At 43.3% G+C, this 24781-nt stretch overlaps 1 protein-coding gene and 1 pseudogene across 3 annotated transcripts in view; one reads left to right on the top strand and one right to left on the bottom strand.

The window, feature by feature from the left end:
- Positions 1-2109, bottom strand: part of LOC124031791 (DNA (cytosine-5)-methyltransferase 3B-like) — a 64227-nt gene extending 62118 nt beyond the window's left edge. For 2 of the 3 annotated variants that reach the window (XM_046343460.1, XM_046343457.1), the window contains exon 1: positions 1901-2109. The gene's annotated coding sequence lies outside the window, so the exon portion shown is untranslated. The other variant, XM_046343458.1, reaches the window with a different exon arrangement.
- LOC124017516 lies at positions 336-21672 on the top strand (annotated as a pseudogene).
- The last annotated feature ends 3109 nt before the right edge of the window (positions 21673-24781 follow it).

Raw genomic sequence — 24781 nt, forward strand, 5'->3', positions numbered from 1 at the left:
CAGCTTACGATGCAACACCTACATCCCCGTTTGCATGAATATTCCAGGCATTAAAAGAAGAAGCCCATACCCAAGACCAGAAACAGGCAGGGCCACAGGTGCATCCTGCAAACTACGGGGACACACACACACACACACACACACACGCACGCACTCGCACTCTCTCTCTCACACACACACAGCCAAGGAGTCTTAATGATCCTCTCTAAATGACTCAAGATTAGTCTCTAAATAAATACATTTTCAACAAGCTTTCAAACCACTTGTTTTTACTGCTTCTTAAGAAACACATTGAAATGCAAAGCCACATTGTGAAGTTAACACTGGCAAAAGCCATGGCGACTGAGAGGGTGGAGGTAGGAGGTGGAGGGGAGGGTGGGGGGACAATAAGGGGCCACATCAAAGTTCTTTCGGCAGCCTGAATGTCAGAGATTAGGGCTACAACATGAAAGGTTTTTTTTTTTTTTTTACCCACAGGGGGTGTCACCGCTAACAGCCATTACAAATCTGCAGCCTACCTTCAAATGTACTATTCATAAATTCTGTGTGCAAGAAACTGTAGGCCTACAGTATTTGTTATATTTGTAACCTCCAAATAGTTCGAACTGGGGCAGAAAAAAATGAAACGTGGATGTTTTAAAATGAGTGTGTTCACACGTGTGCCTGCAGCGCGTACGAGGGGTCCGAAGATGGTGCCATCCCTCGCCACTAAGCACAAAGTATAGTTCTCGAGAGATGAACAACCAAGCCAAAGCAATGAGTTTTTGTTCTTAATTAGAAACGGTATCCGTGAATGTGTGGTAAATAAAAATGTATCTTTGGAAATCCCACTACGGCGGGCATGCCTTGAGCAGGCCCAAGCGGGTTCACACGGTGCGGTGTCGGCTACAGTCAAATACGCCAATTATCCTATTACTTTCGCGCTGATGCGTGTGAACTCTCAGAGAATAAAGACCCAACTTCAAAGACTCTGCAAACTTGATATAAAAATCCACGCTGGTGCACAACAGTTTACGAATTATGTAACACTCAAACAACTAGGCTAGGGTTATAGACCTATTATATTAAGTTCCCGCATTACAATGTAGGCCCATTAGGCCCAGTACATACAATGATTATGAAGACACATATTCTTACAGAAAACAACTATTCCAAAATAAACCATTTTAAAAAAACGATGTCTCTCTCTCTGGCACGACATGGAGTTAGGAAACATGCGCTTGTCTTGTATGAAAAACGTCGCAATCGAACTTGAAATTATTTTGAGGAAATTGTGCCCATGCCACAATAGCAATGTAACACTTCGGTAGTCGAGTTCAAGTTGAACCAACGTTTAGATAAACGTCCAAAGACACGCTAAAAAAAATGAATCACCGTCTTCTTGAAAATCACAAACTAGCCTACTCACGCGTAAAAATGCATTCGATTCCACTCGCAACGTCTGTTGCCAACTGTACATGCTACTAACTGCGCGACACAGATCAACTCCGTGAATTTAAACTGCAATATTAAACATTCCGATACAGAACACAATACAGTTCACAGTACATAGTCAATTTCACAGTAAATAGCCCTATATTTGCCATGTTTGAGGATATGTTGGATATTTCCCTTCCTTCCTTGTCTCCAACTTTCATAATCATACATCCGCGCAACCTTGTTGCATCAATTACATCGAAGTGTGGCATGTCTTTAAGCAAAAAAAGTGGGAATTAATATGACTCCCAATCGAACAAATGACTCTAAAAGTAAGAAAGTGGTCAAACCTCATGCAGGAATTCTTACGGTCTCAAGCAGCATGCTGCTGTGGCGTAAATTGATCTCCTGAGTGCTGTTTTGCAGAGAGCACAGCTACTTGAACACTTATCACGAGAAGGGCAACTGTATAACAAAAAATTACCTGTTGCAGAGGTTGTCATTCGGAAAGAAAGAGGGGGAACAGTTTAAATTGATTGGTCCTCTCTCACTGCTTGGCCCACACTCTACCTTCTTCAACCTACACACGCCTTCTTCTTCTTTTTTACACTGTGGGAGAATATTTAAACCGAGTTCTTTACTCCTCAAGCTTGCCTGCTGCAATCTTTTTTCTCCTTATTTTTTGCAACAGTATTCAGGCGTAACTTTTCCCGGGTCTCGAATCACGCTGTAGCTGAATGAAAAATATATTTACCTTTTCCAGTGTTAACCCTTAATAGACCTACGTTGCATTGTACACCATTTATAAACTGCTCAGCCCATGGTCTAGTTAGTAAGTACCCCACTGGTCCTTGTTAGGAGAATGCGTGTACGTGTAACCGAATGTCCACAATAACAATATATCCAAACATTTGAGGTTGTCACTGAAAAAGGATTGCCCATTCTATTAATTGACTGAAGTCTTATTAAATCCATTGGTATAATAACAAATGCATCATCATAACTGTGCCCTTTTAAATTATATCACACATGTGTCTTACATGTTCCTGTGTTTTGTATTGTAGCCTATGTAATGTGCTTTGTATTGTAGCCTATGTAATGTGTTTTGTATTGTAGCCTATGTAATGTGTTTTGTATTGTAGCCTATGTAATGTGCTTTGTATTGTAGCCTATGTAATGTGCTTTGTATTGTAGCCTATGTAATGTGCTTTGTATTGTAGCCTATGTAATGTGCTTTGTATTGTAGCCTATGTAATGTGTTTTGTATTGTAGCCTATGTAATGTGTTTTGTATTGTAGCCTATGTAATGTGTTTTGTATTGTAGCCTATGTAATGTGCTTTGTATTGTAGCCTATGTAATGTGCTTTGTATTGTAGCCTATGTAATGTGTTTTGTATTGTAGCCTATGTAATGTGCTTGTATATTGTAGCCTATGTAATGTGTTTTGTATTGTAGCCTATGTAATGTGTTTTGTATTGTAGCCTATGTAATGTGCTTTGTATTGTAGCCTATGTAATGTGCTTTGTATTGTAGCCTATGTAATGTGCTTTGTATTGTAGCCTATGTAATGTGCTTTGTATTGTAGCCTATGTAATGTGCTTTGTATTGTAGCCTATGTAATGTGCTTTGTATTGTAGCCTATGTAATGTGCTTTGTATTGTAGCCTATGTAATGTGCTTTGTATTGTAGCCTATGTAATGTGCTTTGTATTGTAGCCTATGTAATGTGCTTTGTATTGTAGCCTATGTAATGTGTTTTGTATTGTAGCCTATGTAATGTGCTTTGTATTGTAGCCTATGTAATGTGCTTTGTATTGTAGCCTATGTAATGTGCTTTGTATTGTAGCCTATGTAATGTGCTTTGTATTGTAGCCTATGTAATGTGCTTTGTATTGTAGCCTATGTAATGTGCTTTGTATTGTAGCCTATGTAATGTGTTTTGTATTGTAGCCTATGTAATGTGCTTTGTATTGTAGCCTATGTAATGTGCTTTGTTTTGTAGCCTATGTAATGTGCTTTGTATTGTAGCCTATGTAATGTGCTTTGTTTTGTAGCCTATGTAATGTGCTTTGTATTGTAGCCTATGTAATGTGTTTTGTATTGTAGCCTATGTAATGTGCTTTGTATTGTAGCCTATGTAATGTGTTTTGTATTGTAGCCTATGTAATGTGCTTTGTATTGTAGCCTATGTAATGTGCTTTGTATTGTAGCCTATGTAATGTGCTTTGTATTGTAGCCTATTTGATGTGCTTTGTATTGTAGCCTATGTAATGTGCTTTGTATTGTAGCCTATGTGATGTGCTTTGTATTGTAGCCTATGTAATGTGCTTTGTATTGTAGCCTATGTAATGTGTTTTGTATTGTAGCCTATGTAATGTGCTTTGTATTGTAGCCTATGTAATGTGCTTTGTATTGTAGCCTATGTAATGTGCTTTGTATTGTAGCCTATGTAATGTGCTTTGTATTGTAGCCTATGTAATGTGTTTTGTATTGTAGCCTATGTAATGTGCTTTGTTCATGAATTCAAGTTTGGTTTGCAGGTAAGATGAACAAAGCACGTGTAATTTATCACAAGACATCTAGTGGCCTTTTTGGATACTTCGGATTGTCACAGGTGTCTGTCGTTATCGCTGGCCCCCTGTGTGGCCTTATCACATGTAAAAGAAGAAGAAGATAGAATGACAAAGCTGTGAAACGTTATCCTAAATATAACCTATCAACCTTGTGAATACCATTGGTGTTTAATATGGGGGTTTCAGCATAAACGATCCTTTATATTTTGACACACTTTTATTTGTTTTACTTGCTTCTGCCCTGTCACAATGAAGTGTTTTGTAACATTAAAACTAGTGGCAACTGAACTGCCACCAATGTTAAGGAGACAAAACTAACTTTGCTGGAGTTTTGAAACACGTGGGTTGTAAAGGGGTTATGGGACCGATTGAAGGTGTACTGAAACATTCATCCTAAAGTGTTCTGAAACACCACTTAATCAATAGTTGTGGAACACCTTGCAAGAGGCTGGGAGCACTAACACGGAAAATATTGAAAACACTAGTATGGTGTTTCGAGTCCTGTTTAGTGCAGAATTAGATCCCTTCTTGAGTTTCCAAATCCAATGGAAGGTCCCTGCTCTTATCGTGTATTCCCTGCTCTTATCGTGTATTCCCTGCTCTTATCGTGTATTCCCTGCTCTTATCGTGTATTCCCTGCTCTTATCGTATATTCCCTGCTCTTATCGTGTATTCCCTGCTCTTATCGTATATTCCCTGCTCTTATCGTATATTCCCTGCTCTTATCGTGTATTCCCTGCTCTTATCGTGTATTCCCTGCTCTTATCGTGTATTCCCTGCTCTTATCGTGTATTCCCTGCTCTTATCGTGTATTCCCTGCTCTTATCGTGTATTCCCTGCTCTTATCGTGTATTCCCTGCTCTTATCGTATATTCCCTGCTCTTATCGTGTATTCCCTGCACTTATCGTGTATTCGCGGCTCTTATCGTGTATTCCCTGCTCTTATCGTGTATTCCCTGCTCTTATCGTGTATTCCCTGCTCTTATCGTGTATTCCCTGCTCTTATCGTATATTCCCTGCTCTTATCGTATATTCCCTGCTCTTATCGTGTATTCCCTGCTCTTATCGTGTATTCCCTGCTCTTATCGTGTATTCCCTGCTCTTATCGTGTATTCCCTGCTCTTATCGTGTATTCCCTGCTCTTATCGTGTATTCCCTGCTCTTATCGTGTATTCCCTGCTCTTATCGTGTATTCCCTGCTCTTATCGTGTATTCCCTGCTCTTGTCGTGTATTCCCTGCTCTTGTCGTGTATTCCCTGCTCTTATCGTGTATTCCCTGCTCTTATCGTGTATTCCCTGCTCTTATCGTGTATTCCCTGCTCTTATCGTGTATTCCCTGCTCTTATCGTGTATTCCCTGCTCTTATCGTGTATTCCCTGCACTTATCGTGTATTCCCTGCTCTTATCGTGTATTCCCTGCTCTTATCGTGTATTCCTGCTCTTATCGTGTATTCCCTGCTCTTATCGTGTATTCCCTGCTCTTATCGTATATTCCCTGCTCTTATCGTGTATTCCCTGCTCTTATCGTGTATTCCCTGCTCTTATCGTGTATTCCCTGCTCTTATCGTGTATTCCCTGCTCTTATCGTGTATTCCCTGCTCTTATCGTGTATTCCCTGCTCTTATCGTGTATTCCCTGCTCTTATCGTGTATTCCCTGCTCTTATCGTATATTCCCTGCTCTTATCGTATATTCCCTGCTCTTATCGTGTATTCCCTGCTCTTATCGTGTATTCCCTGCTCTTATCGTGTATTCCCTGCTCTTGTCGTGTATTCCCTGCTCTTATCATGTATTCCCTGCTCTTATTGTGTATTCCCAGAGTTACCTCTGCTGCAGAGGATACGTTCATTAGAATGAACTGCACCCAAAGAAATGCTTCAGAGTTCAAGGAACAGACATATCTCAACATCAACTGTTCAGAGACTGCGTGAATTGGGCCTTCATGGTTGAATTGCTGCAAAGAAACCACTACCAAAGGACACCAATAAGAAGAAGTGACTTGCCTGGGCCAAGAAACACGAGCGATGGACATTAGACCAGTGGAAATCTGTCCTTTGGTCTGATGAGTCCAAATGTTAGAATTTTGGTTCCAACCGCCGTGTCTTTGTGAGACGCAGAGTAGGTGAATGGATGACCTCTGCATGTGTATTTCCCCCGTGAAGCATGGAGCTGAAGGTGCTTTGCTCTTGACACTGTCTGTGATTTATTTAGAATTCAAGGCACACTTAACCAGCATTGCTACCACACCATTCTGCAGCAATACACCATCCCATCTGCTTTGTGCTTAGTGGGACTATAATTTGTTTTTCAACAGAACAATGACCCAAAACACACCTCCAGGCTGTGTATGTGCTATTTGACCAAGGATAGTGATGGAGTGCTGCATCAGATGACCTGGCATCCACAATCACCCAACCTCAACCCAATAGAGATGGTTTGGGATGAGTTAGACCGCAGAGTGAAGGAAAAGCAGCCAACATGTGCTCAGCATATGTTGGAAAAGCATTCCTCATGAAGCTGATTGAGAGAATGCCAAAAGGGTACAAAGGTGTCATCGAGGCAATGCCTCTCAATGGCCAATACATGGCATTAGTAAACCAGGATTTATATATAGGCTCCTGAGCCTGGGGATCTGATGGGACATCTGAATCCGACTTAAGGAGCAAAATATATATCTATTTTTATATATATACTGTATTTTGTTTACTTTTGGAATATTATGAGTCTGTTTTTCCCCCTTCCGCTATTATGATCAGTTTTCACCCCATCTAGTAGGATGCGGCATGCACTTTAACGTTTGTTTGCAGATCTCCATAATACAATAGAAGAAACAAGTATGGAACGTGCTGAGTTGAATAGCAAGAAAACAAACTTTGAATTGGCTGATCCTTGCACCAGCTGACAGCAACAATTGTGCAACTTCAATTTACTAAAGATACTTTACCAGATTCTGTGAGCAATGACTTTCTGAACATTAACAAATTCAACGAGCAGGTGAGCATTCGATAACGTGAAATGGTCGTTTTGAGCATGAACTCAGTACAGTTAGCAAAAGTTAACTGTAAACACTGCAGGGGTATATTCATTCGTCCAATTCTGTTGCAAAACGTTTCTTAAACGGAACGAAACGGTGCAGGACCTGCCTGAATTCGTCCAATAGAAGCTCTCGTTTTTCTCTTTGCTTCCGTGTGGTTCTTAAAGGGTGAACGCAATGAATACACCCCTGCAAATATTAGCTGCATGCTTGCTTGTACTTACGAATTGACATAAAGCCTAACTGATTTCGAAACATGCTGCTTTTAGTATGATGCAATGTTTCGAAATGTGTGTAGTTAGGCTCTACACGTCCCAGGTCACATGACTAGGTACGGTCACATGATTCATATGAGGTCTGGCCCATCTTCCCCAACAACAAAGTAGATCTATGGCAACTATGAATCAATGTACTGAATAGACCTATAAAATCTGTATTCTTAAACTGTTTCTCTGCAGCAATTTACAAGTCTGACTGAGATTGTTTTCAATTTCCTGTTGGAGCCAAAAGAGGTAAACACACTCATGAGGACAGACATATATTATCTTATCCTTAATTGTGTGCTGGATGTGTGAACAGACTGCCACTTGACTGTGTTTCCTTCATTCATTGTGGTGTGTATTTGCAGATGAGTTTGCAGAGGAGAATGGGATGAGTGCAGGCCCTCTGAGAAACCATATGAAGAGTTTCATGCTGCTTCCCTGTGGTGAGACTGACAGACAGCACTCACAAATAAAGAGATTTAGAAATAACTCGTGTACACAACGTGAAATACACCTAAATCAAAATATGGCACCAAAATATGGCAAAGAGTCCAGCACATATCTTAGTATATTAGTATATCAATTAGTATATCACTTTTAGAAAGTTTTGCAAATTTTAATGAAATAAAAAAACTTAAATAACTTATTTACATAAGTATTAAGACCCTTTGCTATGAGACTCTAAATTGAGCTCAGGTTCATCCTGTTTCCATTGATCAGCCTTGAGATGTTTCTACAACTTACCTGTGGTAAATTCAATTGATTGGACATGATTTGGAAAGGCACACACTTGTCTATATAAGGTCCCATGGTTAACAGTGCATGTCGGAGCAAAAACCAAGCCATGAGGTCGAAGGAATTGCCCGTAGAGCTCAGAATCAGGATTGTGTCTAGGCACAGATCTGGGGAAGGGTACCAACACATTTCTGCAGCATTGAAGTTCCCCAAGAACACAGTGGCCTCCATCATTCTTAAATGGAAGAAGTTTGGAACCACCAAGACTCTTCCTAGAGCTGCCCGCCCGGCCAAACTGAGCAATGGGGGGAGAAGGGCCTTGGTCAGGGAGGGGACCAAGAACCCGATAGTCATCTGACAGCTCTTCCGTAGAGATGGGAGAACCTTCCAGAAAGGCAACCATCTCTTCTGCACTCTACCAATCAGGCTTTTATGGTGGAGTGGCTAGACAGAAGCCACTCCTCAGTAAAATGCACATGACAGCCAGCTTGGATTTTTGCCAAAAGGCACCTAAAGCACTCTCAGACCATGAGAAACAAAATTCTCTGGTCTGATGAAACCAAGATTGAACTCTTTGGCCTGAATGCCAAGCGTCACGTCTGGCGGAAACCTGGCACCATCCCTACGACCCTACGACCCAACGACCCTAAGCACACAGCCAAGACAACGCAGGAATGGCATCGCGACAATTCTCTGAATGTCCTAGAGTGGCCCAGCCAGAGCCTGGACATGAACCTAATCGAACATCTTTGGAGAGACCTGAAAATAGCTGTGCAGCGATGCTCCCAACCAGCCTGAGAGGGCTTGAGGGTATCTGCAGAGAAGAATGGAAGAAACTCCCCAAATACAGGCGTGCCAAGCTTGTAGCATCGAGGCTGTAATCATGGCCAAAGGTGCTTCAACAAAGTATTGAGTAAAGGGTCTGAATACTAAATGTGATATTTCAACAAAACATTTTTTATACATTTCTAAACATTTCTGAAAACCTGTTTTTACTTTGTCATTATGGGGTATTGTGTGAAGATTGAGGGAAAATGCCATTCAATACATTTTCGAAATAGGCTGTAACATAAGAAAAAGTCAAGGGGTATGAAGACTTCCCGAATGCACTGTAAAATGTGTTTGATTTAATTATGTGGTTACAGCAACCTAAAATGGACAAAGTACATGTTGTAAGTTTATTTTAACTCAAAACCAAGATTGGAAGAAAAACATTCTAGGTGCCCTGAAGAAAAATCTGACGGCAGACCAAGTCTAAGAGGACCTTCTTGCTTTAGGTATGTTGTAATATATATGTAATAAACCCCATGTACACTATCAAAGCTGCAAATACTCCAGTCTCCACAGTCCATATTGGTACTGAGCTTTACAGTGTCATTAAACAACTTTTAACCATAACTTTAATTGATAGTATTCAATGATGCCAAGGCAGCCCATTTTTCACAACAGGTATGTTACAACATTTAATATCCTATCCTCCATGTTGGATATTGAATTGAGAAAAAATGTAATTGATTGAATAATTATTTTCAGTGGAGCAGCCACTACCCAGTGTTGTCCAGGTTGGATGTAGGGCAGACTCTTATGGTCAACCAGCTGGTTGACATGGAGTGGAAGTTTGGTGGTAAGACAAGTAACCTTAGGATAGAAGTTCCCTTGTGAATGGTCCACTCTTTTGTGATATTCCCCACCTCATCGTATAATGTAGATGTTTGTTTCACTCATTTATACTTAACAAACATAATAGATAATAGATAAATGTCACGCCTTGGTCATTGTATTTTGTGTTTTTGTTATATGTTTGGGTAGGCCAGGGTGTGACATGGGTTTATATGTTGTTTTTCGTATTGGGGTTTGTAGTATTTGGGATCGCGGCTGATTAGGGGTGTTGTATAGGCTTGGCTGCCTGAGGTGATTCTCAATCAGAGTCAGGTGATCCTTGTTGTCTCTGATTGGGAACCGTATTTAGGGAGCCATAGTTTCGCTTTGTATTTCGTGGGTGATTGTTCCTGTCTTTGTGTAGTATTCACCAGATAGGCTGTAATTAGTTTCACGTTCCGTTTGTTGTTTTCGTCTTTCAGTTTTTCATGTACCGCGATTCTTTCATTGAAGTCATGAGTAACCAACACGCTGCATTTCGGTCCGACTCTCTTCTTTCAACAGACAAACGCCATTACAGAATCACCCACCACTCACGGACCGAGCAGTGTGTAAACTGGCTGCGCCAGCGACAGCTTCAGCAGCGAAAGGAGGACGTTATGGACGGTAGAGGCATGGAGTATACGACGTGGGAAGAAGTCGACAGGTGGGTGGCCGACCCAGAGAGAGTGCAGGCGCCCGCCTGGGATTCGCTGCAGCAATGCGAAGAGGGCTATAGGCGAATGGAGTCGAAATGAAAAATACGGCGACGCAGAGCGTAAACCGAAAGTAACCCCCAATTATTTATTGGGGGAGGGCGCAGAGAGAGAGTGGCTGAGTCAGGGTTCAGACCTGAGCAAACTCTCCCTGTTAATCGTGAAGAGCAGTTGCAGTGGGAGAGGCTGCACCACTTGGAGAATTGGACATGGGAGGAGGAATTAGACGGGAAAGGACCCTGGGCTCAGCCTGGAGAATATTGCCGTCCCAAGGAAGAAATAGATGCAGGTAAAGCGGAGAGGCGCTGGTATGAGGAGGCAGCACGGCGACGCGGTTGGAAGACCGAAAAGCAGCCCCAAAAAATTATTGGGGGGGGGCTTAATGGGAGTATGGCTATGCGAGGTAGGAGACCTGCGCAAACTCCCTGTGCTCACCATTGGGCTAGAGAGACCGGGCAGGCACCGTGTTATGCTATGGAGCGCACGGTGTTTCCAGTGCGGGAGCATAGCCCGGTGCGGCACATACCAGCCCTTCCTATTGGCCGGGCTAGAGTGGGCATCGAGCCAGGTAAGCTTGGGCAGGCTCAGTGCTCAAGAGCTCCAGTGCGCCTGCACGGTCCGGTCTATCCAGAGCCACCTCCACACACCAGTCCTCCGGTAGCAGCTCCCCGCACCAGGCTTCCTGTGCGTGTCCTCGATCCAGTACCACCAGTTCCAGCACCACGCACCAGGCCTTCAGTGCGCCTCGCCTGTTCAGGGCAGCCAGAGCCTGTCTCCTCTCCTGCGCCGCCAGTGCTCCCAGTCTGCCCAGCGCCGCCAGTGCTCCCAGTCTGCCCAGCGCCGCCAGTGCCGCCAGTCTGCCCAGCGTCGCCAGTCTGCCCAGCACCGCCAGTCTGCCCAGCGCCGCCAGTGCTCCCAGTCTGCCCAGCGCCGCCAGTGCTCCAGTCTGCCCAGCGCCGCCAGTGCTCCCAGTCTGCCCAGCGTCGCCAGTCTGCCCAGCGCCGCCAATCTGCCCAGCGCCGCCAGTCTGCCCAGCGCCGCCAGTCTGCCCAGCGCCGCCAGTCTGTCAGGATCCGCCAGAAGTGCCAGTCAGCCAGGATCTGCCAGTCTGCAGAGAGCTGTCAGCCTGCATGGAGCAGTCAGAGCTGTCAGTCTGCATGAAGCAGCCAGAGCTGTCAGTCTGCATGAAGCAGCCAGAGCTATCAGTCTGTAAGAAGCAGCCAGAGCTGTCAGTCTGCATAGAGCAGCTAGATCCGCCAGTCAGCCATGATCTTCCAGATCTGCCAGACAACCAGTCTCTTCCAGATCTACCAGACAACCAGTCTCTTCCATATCTGCCAGACAACCAGTCTCTTCCAGATCTGCCAGACAACCAGTCTCTTCCAGATCTGCCAGACAACCAGTCTCTTCCAGATCTGCCAGTCAACCAGAATCTTCCAGATCTGCTTGTCAACCTGAATCTTCCAGTTCCGCCAGCCAGCCAGGATTTACCGGAGCCTACTACCTGCCTGAGCTTCATCTCAGTACTGGGCTTCCTCTCAGTACTAGGCTTCCTCTCAGTACTGGGCTTCCCCTCAGTCCCGCGCTTCCCCTCAGTCCCGGGCTGCTTCTGTCCCGAGCTGCCCCTCTGTCCCGAGCTGCCCCTCTGTCCCGAGCTGCCCCTCTGTCCCGAGCTGCCCCTCTGTCCCGAGCTGCCCCTCAGTCCAGTGGGGATCTGGGTGAGGACTATTAGGCCATGGTCGGCGGAGAGGGTGGATTATCCCAGGACGCGAAGGGGAGGAACAAGGACATTAATGGAGTGGGGTCCACGTCCCGAGCCGGAACCGCCACCATGGACAGACGCCCACCCGGACCCTCCCTATGCTTTTGAGGTGCGTCCGGGAGTCCGCACCTTAGTGGGGGGGGGGGTTCTGTCACGCCTTGGTCATTGTATTTTGTGTTTTTGTTATATGTTTGGGTAGGCCAGGGTGTGACATGGGTTTATATGTTGTTTTTCGTATTGGGGTTTGTAGTATTTGGGATCGCGGCTGATTAGGGGTGTTGTATAGGCTTGGCTGCCTGAGGCGATTCTCAATCAGAGTCAGGTGATCCTTGTTGTCTCTGATTGGGAACTGTATTTAGGGAACCATAGTTTCGCTTTGTATTTCGTGGGTGATTGTTCCTGTCTTTGTGTAGTATTCACCAGATAGGCTGTAATTAGTTTCACGTTCCGTTTGTTGTTTTCGTCTTTCAGTTATTTCATGTACCGCGATTCTTTCATTAAAGTCATGAGTAACCAACACGCTGCATTTCGGTCCGACTCTCTTCTTTCAACAGACGAACGCCGTTACAATAAATGACCCAATTCCCAGCAGCTCCATGACTACTGTCGTGACGTGACTCATTAATCTGATGACTTATGTATCGAATCAACAATGTTTAATTGTTACGTGATTTAAAGGAGTCATGTAACAATTAACTCATTAGGATTTGGGGCACCGCGGAAGAAGTTGTTTAACGAGTTCTCCCTAATTAAACTCTAAATTATATATTGATAAGTCATTTATTAATCATTACCTCATATCGGTCTCATAATTCTGAATGTTGCATACTCCTTGTATCTGCACAAACCCAAGCTTTACTGATCATTCCGTACCACACAAATTGTTTTAATTGTTTATTTACTAACAAACGAAATAATAAAACAGGATACACACACACACGGTATAGGTTATTGATTAGAAACTTAATACGATGAAAATAGGTCCCTAGTGGACTAACGATGATATGACCGTTTATCAAAAGAGGGAGGGGAAAAAGAAAGAAAGACACTCTCTCTTGTAACTATGCTCACAGTAATCCTAATACTTTACCCCGAACCGCCGCCCATTTGGGTAAGAAATAATGAATGTATTTACAGTTGAAGTTGGAAGTTTAGATACACCTTAGCCAAATAGTTTAAATCTGATTTTTTCAGATTTCCTGACATTTCCTGACAAGTAAAAATTCCCTGTTTTAGGTCAGTTAGGATCGCCACTTTATTTTAAGAATGTGAAATGTCAGAATAATAGTAGAGAGAATGATTTATTTGAGCTTTTATTTCTTTCATCACATTCCCAGTGCATCAGACATTTACATACACTCAATTAGTATTTGGTAGCATTGCCTTTAAATTGTTTAAATGGGGTCAAACGTTTTGGGAAGCCTTCCACAAGCTTCCCACTATAAGTTGGGTGAATTATGGCCCATTCCTCCTGACAGAGCTGGTGTAACTGAGTCAGGTTTGTATGCCTCCTTGTGCGCACATGCTTTTCCAGTTTTACCCACACATTTTCTATAGGATTGAGGTCAGGGCTTTGTGATGGCCACTCCAATACCTTGACTTTGTTGTCCTTAGGCCATTTTGCCACAACTTTGGAAGTATGCTTGCGGTCATTGTCCATTTGGAAGTTTTAACATCCTGACTGATGTCTTGAGATGTTGCTTCAATATATCCACATAATTTTCCGTCCTCATGATCCAATCTATTTTGTGAAGTGCACCAGTCCCTCATGCAGCAAAGCACCCCCACAACATGATGCTGCCACCCCCGTGCTTCACGGTGTTCTTCAGCTAGCAAGCCTCCCTCTTTTTCCTCCAAACATGATGATTTATTCATTTATTTAGTTCACCTTTATTTAACCAGGTAGGCAAGTTGAGAACAAGTTCTCATTTACAATTGCGACCTGGCCAAGATAAAGCAAAGCAGTTCGACACATACAACGACACAGAGTTACACATGGATTAAAACAAACATACAGTCAACAATACAGTATAAACACGTCTATATACGATGTGAGCAAATGAGGTGAGATAAGGGAGGTAAAGGCAAAAAAAGGCCATGGTGGCAAAGTAAAAACAATATAGCAAGTAAAACACTGGAATGGTAGATTTGCAGTGGAAGAATGTGCAAAGTAGAAATAAAAATAATGGGGTGCAAAGGAGCAAAATAAATAAATAAATAAAAGAAATACAGTAGGGAAAGAGGTAGTTGTTTGGGCTAAATTAAAGGTGGGCTATATACAGGTGCAGTAATCTGTGAGCTGCTCTGACAGTTGGTGCTTAAAGCTAGTGAGGGAGATAAGTGTTTCCAGTTTCAGAGATTTTTGTAGTTCGTTCCAGTCATTGGCAGCAGAGAACTAGAAGGAGAGGCGGCCAAAGAAATAATTGGTTTTGGGGGTGACCAGAGAGATATACCTGCTGGAGCGCGTGCTACAGGTGGGTGATGCGATGGTGACCAGCGAGCTGAGATAGGGGGGGGGACTTTACCTAGCAGGGTCTTGTAGATTACATGGAGCCAGTGGGTTTGGCGACGAGTATGAAGCGAGGGCCAGCCAACGAGAGCGTACAGGTCGCAATGGTGGGTGCACTGTGATGGACTGCATCCAATTTGTTGAGTAGGGTATTGGAGGCTATTTTGTAAATGACATCACCGAAGTCGAGGATTGGTAGGATGGTCAGTTTTACAAGGGTATGTTTGGCAGCAGGAGTGAAGGATGCTTTGTTGCGAAATAGGAAGCCAATTCTAGATTTAACTTTGGATTGGAGATGTTTGATGTGGGTCTGGAAGGAGCGTTTACAGTCCAGCCAGACACCTAGGTATTTGTAGTTATCCACATATTCTAAGTCAGAGCCGTCCAGAGTAGTGATGTTGGACAGGCGGGCAGGTGCAGGCAGCGATCGGTTGAAGAGCATGCATTTAGTTTTACTTGTATTTAAGAGCAATTGGAGGCCACAGAAGGAGAGTAATATGGCATTGAAGCTTGCCTGGAGGGTTGTTAACACAGTGTCCAAAGAAGGGCCAGAAGTATACAGAATGGTGTCGTCTGCGTAGAGGTGGATCAGAGACTCACCAGCAGCAAGAGCGACATCATTGATGTATACAGATAAGAGAGTCGGTTCAAGAATTGAACCCTTTGGCACCCCCATAGAGACTGCCAGAGGTCCGGACAGCAAACCCTCCGATTTGACACACTGAACTCTATCAGAGAAGTAGTTGGTGAACCAGGCGAGGCAATCATTTGAGAAACCAAGGCTGTCGAGTCTGCAGATGAGGATGTAGTAATTGACAGAGTCGAAAGCTTTGGCCATATCAATGAATACGGCTGCACAGTAATGTTTCTTATCGATGGCGGTTAAGATATCGTTTAGGACCTTGAGCGTGGCTGAGGTGCACCCATGACCAGCTCTGAAACCAGATTGCATAGAAGAGAAGGTATGGTGAGATTCGAAATGGTCGGTAATATGTTTGTTGACTTGGCTTTCGAAGACCTTAGAAAGGCAGGGCAGGATAGATACAGGTCTGTAGCAGTTTGGGTCAAGAGTGTCCCCCCCTTTGAAGAGGGGGATGACCGCAGGTGCTTTTCAATCTTTGGGAATCTCAGACGACACGAAAGAGAGGTTGAAAGAGAGGTTGAACAGGCTAGTAATAGGGGTGGCAACAATTTCGGCAGATCATTTTAGAAAGAAAGGGTCCAGATTGTCTAGCCCGGCTGATTTGTAGGGGTCCAGATTTTGCAGCTCTTTCAGAACATCAGCTGACTGGATTTGGGAGAAGGAGAAATGGGGAAGGCTTGGGCGAGTTGCTGTGGGCGGTGCAGTGCTGTTGACCGGGGTAGGAGTAGCCAGGTGGAAAGCATGGCCAGCCGTAGAAAAATTCTTATTGTAATTCTCAATTATAGTGGATTTATCAGTGGTGACAGTGCTTCCTGCAACACTAACTCAAAAAAGTTATGGGACACTGTAAAGTCCATGGAGAATAAGAACACCTCCTTCCAGCTGCCCACTGCAAACCGAAGTCCCTTCATCGGTGATTGGTCAACAGTAGGGATTCATAAATGAAGTATTTGTCTTTCAATGAGAGACAAAACATATTGATGCACATTTTTTCACTTGAGAAGTACTGCACCAAACATCTGAGTTAGATTTAAAATTGTGTGATTAAGATTTCCTCAGCAAAAATGCAAAGCTGTCCTCAAGGCTACGTTGAAGAATCTAATATAAAATATATTTTGATTTGTTTAACACTTTTTTTTGCTTACAACATGATTCCATATGTGTTATTTCATAGTTTTGATGTATTCACTATTATTCTACAATGTAGAAAATAGTTTTAAAAAATAAAGAAAAACCCTTGAATGAGTAGGTGTCCAAACTTTTGACTGGTACTGTATTTCTTAAGTTATCTTAGGTTTAATTCAGACTATTTGAAGCACTGGCTACAGCGTCTCAAGATGGACAAACGGTACTATTGCTGCTTTTACATTTTTTAAATTCAAGCTTAGTTCGCCTAGCCTTTTAGCCTCTAGTTTTCATGGTTTGTTTTCCTACATGTGTCAGAATTCCTGCGGCCTGCCAAGTACTGTCTTTCTCCCATGGCTTTAGCCACTTTGATTTGTTGACATAAATATGTCCACAAATAGTGAAAGTAACACTCTGAAGGAGGAAGGCCCTAAAGAATTTGCAGGCTATAGCCTGTTTATAGCCTCGTACTCTTTTATTTCTATCTATTTGTACTTTTTAACTGCATAGTTGGGAAAGGGCTCGTAAGTAAGCACTTCACGGTAAAGTGTACACTTGTTTTATTTGACACATCTGAAAACTTTTTAAAAAATTGAATGAGCATAGCGTGACCATATTACTAGCACCAGTGCTGGGGAGTAATAGATTGCAAAAATATTGTAATCACATTAGATAATTACTTTTAAATTCAGAAAGGATTGTTGCAACAACAACAACAACAAAAATCGGACACCTTTCTGTTTTCTCAATGACATTTAAATCTGCATTGAAAAAAGGCGCAGGTTTACATTTTTCCACCTGAGCGAGTCTGACCACAAGTCAGAGACCACTATGACACACCAATGCGTTTGATGGATTGCGGGAAAAGAGCAGGAACAGGATTTTAATAGGCTGCTGTCGACATCATCCAAAGATTTTCCAACTTGAAGAAATACCCTTACAGGCCATTTTGAGCCTGTAATCGAACCCAAATGCTGATGCTCCAGATACTCAGTTAGTCTAAAGAAGATCAATAAGCCTTTTAAAATGATAACCTTGGATTAGCTAACACAACGTGCCATTGGAACACAGGAGTGATGGATGCTAAAAATGGGCCTCTGTAGTCCTACATTTTGTAGATGTTTCCAGCTACAATAGTCATTTACAACATTAACGATGTCTAAACTCTATTTCTGATCAATTTGATGTTATTTTAATGGACAAAAAAAGTGCTTTTCTTTCAAAAACAAGGACCTTTCTAAGTGACCCCAAACTTTTTAACGGTAGCGTATGTCATTCAATTGGTAATATTAATTTGTCCTCTTCTAATGCCTCTTAGAGGGAAAGTAATCAGATTACGTTACTAAGTTTGGGTAATCCAAAAGTGGTTACCAATTACAATTTTGGACATGTGACTAGTAACCCTGACTAGCACAATATACAGAATCTGTCCATGTTCATAATTCTGAGGAAATTGGCACATTGCAGTGTTCTATACTATTTGAAAATATCTCTACGTCTCTTCCAGCTTACGTTGGTCATCAGAAAGGGGAACTGAACTGAAAATGTCTACATGGGTCAAATCAAATCAAATCAAATTTTATTTGTCACATACACATGGTTAGCAGATGTTAATGCGAGTGTAGCGAAATGCTTGTGCTTCTAGTTCCGACAATGCAGTGATAACCAACAAGTAATCTAACTAACAATTCCAAAACTACTGTCTTATACACAGTGTAAGGGGATAAGGAACATGTACATAAGGATATATGAATGAGTGATGGTACAGAGCAGCATACAGTAGATGGTATGGAGTACAGTATATACATATGAGATGAGTGTGTAGACAAAGTAAACAAAGTGGCATAGTTAAAGTGGCTAGTGATACATGTGTTACATAAGGATGCAGTCGATGATGTAGAGTACAGTATATACATATGCATATGAGATGAATAATGTAGGGTAAGTAACATTATATAAGGTAGCATTGTTTAAAGTGGCTAGTGATATATTTACATCATTTCCCATCAATTCCCATTATTAAAATGGCTGGAGTTGGGTCAGTGTCAATGACAGTGTGTTGGCAGCAGCCACTCAGTGTTAGTGGTGGCTGTTTAACAGTCTGATGGCCTTGAGATAGAAGCTGTTTTTCAGTCTCTCGGTCCCAGCTTTGATGCACCTGTACTGACCTCGCCTTCTGGATGATAGCGGGGTGAACAGGCAGTGGTTCGGGTGGTTGATGTCCTTGATGATCTTTATGGCCTTCCTGTAACAACGGGTGGTGTAGGTGTCCTGGAGGGCAGGTAGTTTGCCCCCGGTGATGCGTTGTGCAGTCCTCACTACCCTCTGGAGAGCCTTACGGTTGAGGGCGGAGCAGTTGCCGTACCAGGCGGTGATACAGCCCGCCAGGATGCTCTCGATTGTGCATCTGTAGAAGTTTGTGAGTGCTTTTGGTGACAAGCCGAATTTCTTCAGCCTCCTGAGGTTGAATAGGCGCTGCTGTGCCTTCTTCACGACGCTGTCAGTGTGAGTGGACCAATTCAGTTTGTCTGTGATGTGTATGCCGAGGAACTTAAAACTAGCTACCCTCTCCACTACTGTTCCATCGATGTGGATAGGGGGGTGTTCCCTCTGCTGTTTCCTGAAGTCCACAATCATCTCCTTAGTTTTGTTGACGTTGAGTGTGAGGTTATTTTCCTGACACCACACTCCGAGGGCCCTCACCTCCTCCCTGTAAGCCGTCTCGTCGTTGTTGGTAATCAAGCCTACCACTGTTGTGTCGTCCGCAAACTTGATGATTGAGTTGGAGGCGTGCGTGGCCACGCAGTCGTGGGTGAACAGGGAGTACAGGAGAGGGCTCAGAACGCACCCTTGTGGGGCCCCCGTGTTGAGGATCAGCGGGGAGGAGATGTTGTTGCCTACCCTCACCACCTGGGGGCGGCCCGTCAGGAAGTCCAGTACCCAGTTGCACAGGGCGGGGTCGAGACCCAGGGTCTCGAGCTTGATGACGAGCTTGGAGGGTACTATGGTGTTGAATGCCGAGCTGTAGTCGATGAACAGCATTCTCACATAGGTATTCCTCTTGTCCAGGTGGGTTAGGGCAGTGTGCAGTGTGGTTGAGATTGCATCGTCTGTGGACCTATTTGGGCGGTAAGCAAATTGGAGTGGGTCTAGGGTGTCAGGTAGGGTGGAGGTGATATGGTCCTTGACTAGTCTCTCAAAGCACTTCATGATGACGGAAGTGAGTGCTACGGGCGGTAGTCGTTTAGCTCAGTTACCTTAGCTTTCTTGGGAACAGGAACAATGGTGGCCCTCTTGAAGCATGTGGGAACAGCAGACTGGTATAGGGATTGATTGAATATGTCCATAAACACACCGGCCAGCTGGTCTGCGCATGCTCTGAGGGCGCGGCTGGGGATGCCGTCTGGGCCTGCAGCCTTGCGAGGGTTAACACGTTTAAATGTCTTACTCACCTCGGCTGCAGTGAAGGAGAGACCGCATGTTTCCGTTGCAGGCCGTGTCAGTGGCACTGTATTGTCCTCAAAGCGGGCAAAAAAGTTATTTAGTCTGCCTGGGAGCAAGACATCCTGGTCCGTGACTGGGCTGGATTTCATCTTGTAGTCCGTGATTGACTGTAGACCCTGCCACATGCCTCTTGTGTCTGAGCCATTGAATTGAGATTCCACTTTGTCTCTGTAGTGACGCTTAGCTTGTTTAATAGCCTTACGGAGGGAATAGCTGCACTGTTTGTATTCAGTCATGTTGCCAGACACCTTGCCCTGATTAAAAGCAGTGGTTCGCGCTTTCAGTTTCACGCGAATGCTGCCATCAATCCACGGTTTCTGGTTAGGGAATGTTTTTATCGTTGCTATGGGAACGACATCTTCGACGCACGTTCTAATGAACTCGCACACCGAATCAGCGTATTCGTCAATATTCCCATCTGACGCAATACGAAACATGTCCCAGTCCACGTGATGGAAGCAGTCTTGGAGTGTAGAGTCAGCTTGGTCTGACCAGCGTTGGACAGACCTCAGCGTGGGAGCCTCTTGTTTTAATTTCTGCCTGTAGGCAGGGATCAGCAAAATGGAGTCGTGGTCAGCTTTCCCGAAAGGGGGGCGGGGCAGGGCCTTATATGTGTCGCGGAAGTTAGAGTAACAATGATCCAAGGTTTTACCACCCCTGGTTGCGCAATCGATATGCTGATAAAATTTAGGGAGTCTTGTTTTCAGATTGGCTTTGTTAAAATCCCCAGCTACAATGAATGCAGCCTCCGGATAAATGTTTTCCAGTTTGCAAAGAGTTAAATAAAGTTCGTTCAGAGCCATCGATGTGTCTGCTTGGGGGGGGATATATACCGCTGTGATTATAATCGAAGAGAATTCTCTTGGTAGATAATGCGGTCTACATTTGATTGTGAGCAATTCTAAATCAGGTGAACAGAAGGATTTGAGTTCCTGTATGTTTCCTTCATCACACCATGTCCCGTTAGTCATGAGGCATACGCCCCGCCACTCTTCTTACCAGAGAGATGTTTGTTTCTGTCGGCGCGATGCGTGGAGAAACCCGTTGGCTGCACCGCCCTGGATAGCGTTTTCCCAGTAAGCCATGTCTCCGTAAAGCAAAGAACGTTGCAGTCTCTGATGTCCCTCTGGAATGCCACCCTTGCTCGGATTTCATCAACCTTGTTGTCGAGAGACTGGACATTGGCAAGAAGAATACTGGGAAGTGGTGCGCGATGTGCCCTTTTTCGGAGTCTGACCAGAACACCGCCGCGTTTCCCTCTTTTTCGGAGTCGTTTCCTTGGGTCGCTGCATGCGATCCATTCCGTTGTCCTGTTTGTAAGGCAGAACACAGGATCCGCGTCGCGGAAAACATATTCTTGGTCGTACTGATGGTGAGTTGACGCTGATCTTATATTCAGTAGTTCTTCTCGACTGTATGTAATGAAACCTAAGATGACCTGGGGTACTAATGTAAGAAATAACACGTAAAAAAAAACTGCATAGTTTCCTAGGAACGCGAAGCGAGGCGGCCATCTCAGTCGGCGCCGGAAGTCATCCATCCAACCTCACTGAGCTCGAGCTGTTTTGCAAGGGTGAAGCTCTTACTCTGGCTGCGCTATCTCCTAGTCAACATGTCATTGGTTCACTTTGCCTATTGTTCTTGGTGTCATTGACTGTTTTTTGTTGTTCTTTCTTCAGAGTTGACCCTCCCCCGGTTTTACAACTACCTCCGTGAAATGGAGAGGGCCAAAGCCAGTATGGACTGCTTCAGCTGAGCTTTAGCACCAGTAACATGAGAATGTACTGAATGTGTCCTTGAGGGACAGGAGGAAACATGAATGGAGTTGCCAGCGACAGTGGTTGACATTGGGTCTGCCCGAAATGGCATACTGTTCCCATTACAGGACAATACTTTTGAACGGGGGCAAAGTAGTGCACTATATAGTGAATAGAGTGCAATTTGGGACGTACAATGGGTTCAAAATAGAACATACAGAATCTGAAGGAAACGTCCAGATTCTCACATACCATTAAACGATTTCAATGTTTTGTCTCTTGAAATGTGCACAGTTGTTTTTCGCAGTAGAGATTTTGTGTGCGTGAGAAAGTCTTCGCGGGTGTGTTTTGAATTGTAACCCAATGACTTTAATTCCATTGGCTGTCACTACAAGTGATGTGAGTCATACACATAACTGTTTTTTTGTTGTTGCAATCTTTAATAATTTGTATCACCGATTTGCTTCAGTTCATTTTGTCTATTTAAGTATTCAGATGTCATATTGGTCTGCTGTAGGTATTCACATAATGATGAATGAATGCTAGAAATTCTGAACAATATCCTCAGACAATTACACAGCAAGATTATTACGCTGACATAGAAGATACTATTGAATTGGCTCTAATAACAGGTTTCGGTAGCTATTCCACTGACAGCATAATGAGAGAGAGGGGCATGTGCATATTAGTTGTCACACCATCCTACTTCTGTACCTTAATTATCCAACTAGTCGCATCAAATGTACACCCAAATATTTTCTACTGTCATTTGAGCCCGCAGAAATGACCTGCCATGTGTGGGCATTCTACATTCATGAAATGTTTTGAAAGTGTTTCGCGAAATAAGAGCTTGAAGCGGAAAACAACCTAACTCTGCCTGCATTGCTTGATGGTTACATTGTCATAATAACCAATGGGATGTTGATCAGAATACGTGGTATGTTTTTGGAGAAATACAAGCTTGGTGAAAATGCCATGTCTTTGTTTCCGTAAATGTATATAATCAAGCACTTGCCTTTTAAGAGTGTATATTAGGTAGCCTATAGTTTTTAAATGATCAGGCATGGCTCTGCACGTTTAATGATGTCACCAATTCATTTGATTACTCATTCATTCATGTTGGGTTTGATATCTTTACTTCTGCCTGGTCTTAGTCTTACTCACGTCTTACTCTCTGTAGTTCTTGGCCTTCTCCCAAAAATGTGGGTTATAGTCTCCCTCTTCAGTCTTCACCCCTCTGGAAACGGCAGTTATAGGAGAAATGTTCTAAAAATCGAAAAACATTTTTTAATTCTACGTGGTGGATTTTTCTTTTGTCAAACTTTATTGCGGCAAAAGATAGAAGCGGTGTTTTTCGAATGATTTATGATTGCCGAATCCTTTTGAAAGTACGTGGAGCACGTGATTTCATCACGTAACTATAAAGCTCTCACTCTACAGTTAATTCTAAATGCATACTGCTTGCTAAATCTATTTTTCAACTATAACAATGTTTTTTTTTGCAGGACATCTTGAGTTTCAAAGTTGCCTGAATTGCTTCCTCTTGCGTTTCTAGTTGACTTGATGCAAGTTTCACCATTCAATTATTTCAGATCTACGGGAGTGCAAATCACGTTGGCCACTGTATTTATCGACACGACCGTTCAGTCGAAACGCACAATAGCAGGCATTTGTTGCACCTATTTTCTATGCGAACTTTCTAAATGGCGACCCTAAAAAAATACAAAAAGAATCACTGGACAAGTTAATGAAAACGTCTATTTTCCCTTCTCTCATTCTCACTTGTATAATTATGTTCCTTTATTCCCCTTCATACACCATGCCTGGTCCCCTTTGATATTCCTTGTTGTAGAACTAAAACACAAATTAGGCTTTTAAACAATTCTTAAGTCCAGTGTTATACACAGTTTTACGTATGAATTCAATAGAGAACTTGGATATGATTACAGTGAACGACTATACCTATAAAACAAAATATGAGATATGGTGCAGTTTTGAAAAGGGGAGGAAGGGGGGATAGTTTTTCACCTATTCATATTCACAGAAATCCACCTGTTTCTCATAAACCCAGCTGTGTACTCCCATTTCCAGTGTATTCTATTGAGGAAATTCCCCGTGTCAAGTAATATCCATAATAACTCATACGAAAGCAAACACTTTCTTACTTGTATGATTGAGACTGCCAGGCTGATTTAAAGAGGGGATTCCTCTCGAGGGTTTCTGAAGAAGGAATATATACAATTTCTCAATAAAGAAATGAGTTGGTGAAATAAATGTCTTTCCCAGTTAGATCAGACAGATTACGGTGTCTCGCCTAATGACGCCAAAGCCCACCTGCCAACCAGCCACCTGCAGGGTGTGTGTGTGTGTGTGTGTGTGTGTGTGTGTGTGTGTGTGTGTGTGTGTGTGTGTGTGTGTGTGTGTGTGTGTGTGTGTGTGTGTGTGTGTGTGTGTGTGTGTGTGTGTGTGTGTGTGTGTGTGTGTGTGTGTGTGTGAGAGAGAGAGAGAGAGAGAGAGAGACGGAGAATACCGTTGGTGAGCACAGCACAGAAGAGGAAGTAGAAGCTTGTTCAGGTTAGTTATTTCACAGAACCTACTGAGATTACTCATACCGTTCATACTTCGTTGAATGTGGTATTTGAGAAGTTTCACAGCTGGTTGTATCCCCTGGGTATATCCCCTGAGAGACACCGTATCGATGCAAGAGATCAAATACCTCATTGATGTATGTATGTGGCTCATTTGTTGAATATTTCCACGTGGTTCAACATCACTCTTGATCTCATCTTGCCCCTAGGATATGTCTGAAGGTGTGTTATCTAGTTAAGAATTTCCAGAATGTTTAAAAAGCAACTTCCCCCTGACTTACTGTGTTGTTACCTGAGGGAGTGTGTCAAATCATATAAAATTCCCCTAAGGGTGTGCAGTCTATGCTTTTTATGCAAATACATGTTTTTGCTATATGAGAGAGAGAGAGTCGACTCTGTGGAAATCTAGGCTTACGTAGTGCCAAGGTCTGGGATTTCTGAGACTAGCTCCCGGAAGTTTCCACAGTCTCACATGACAAGAAAGGGAAAGCAGCCATGCATCCATCAAACTTTAGTCTGG

This window comes from Oncorhynchus gorbuscha, linkage group LG03 (genome assembly GCF_021184085.1).
Source record: "Oncorhynchus gorbuscha isolate QuinsamMale2020 ecotype Even-year linkage group LG03, OgorEven_v1.0, whole genome shotgun sequence".
In the NCBI taxonomy this organism is placed as follows: Eukaryota; Metazoa; Chordata; class Actinopteri; order Salmoniformes; family Salmonidae; genus Oncorhynchus; species Oncorhynchus gorbuscha.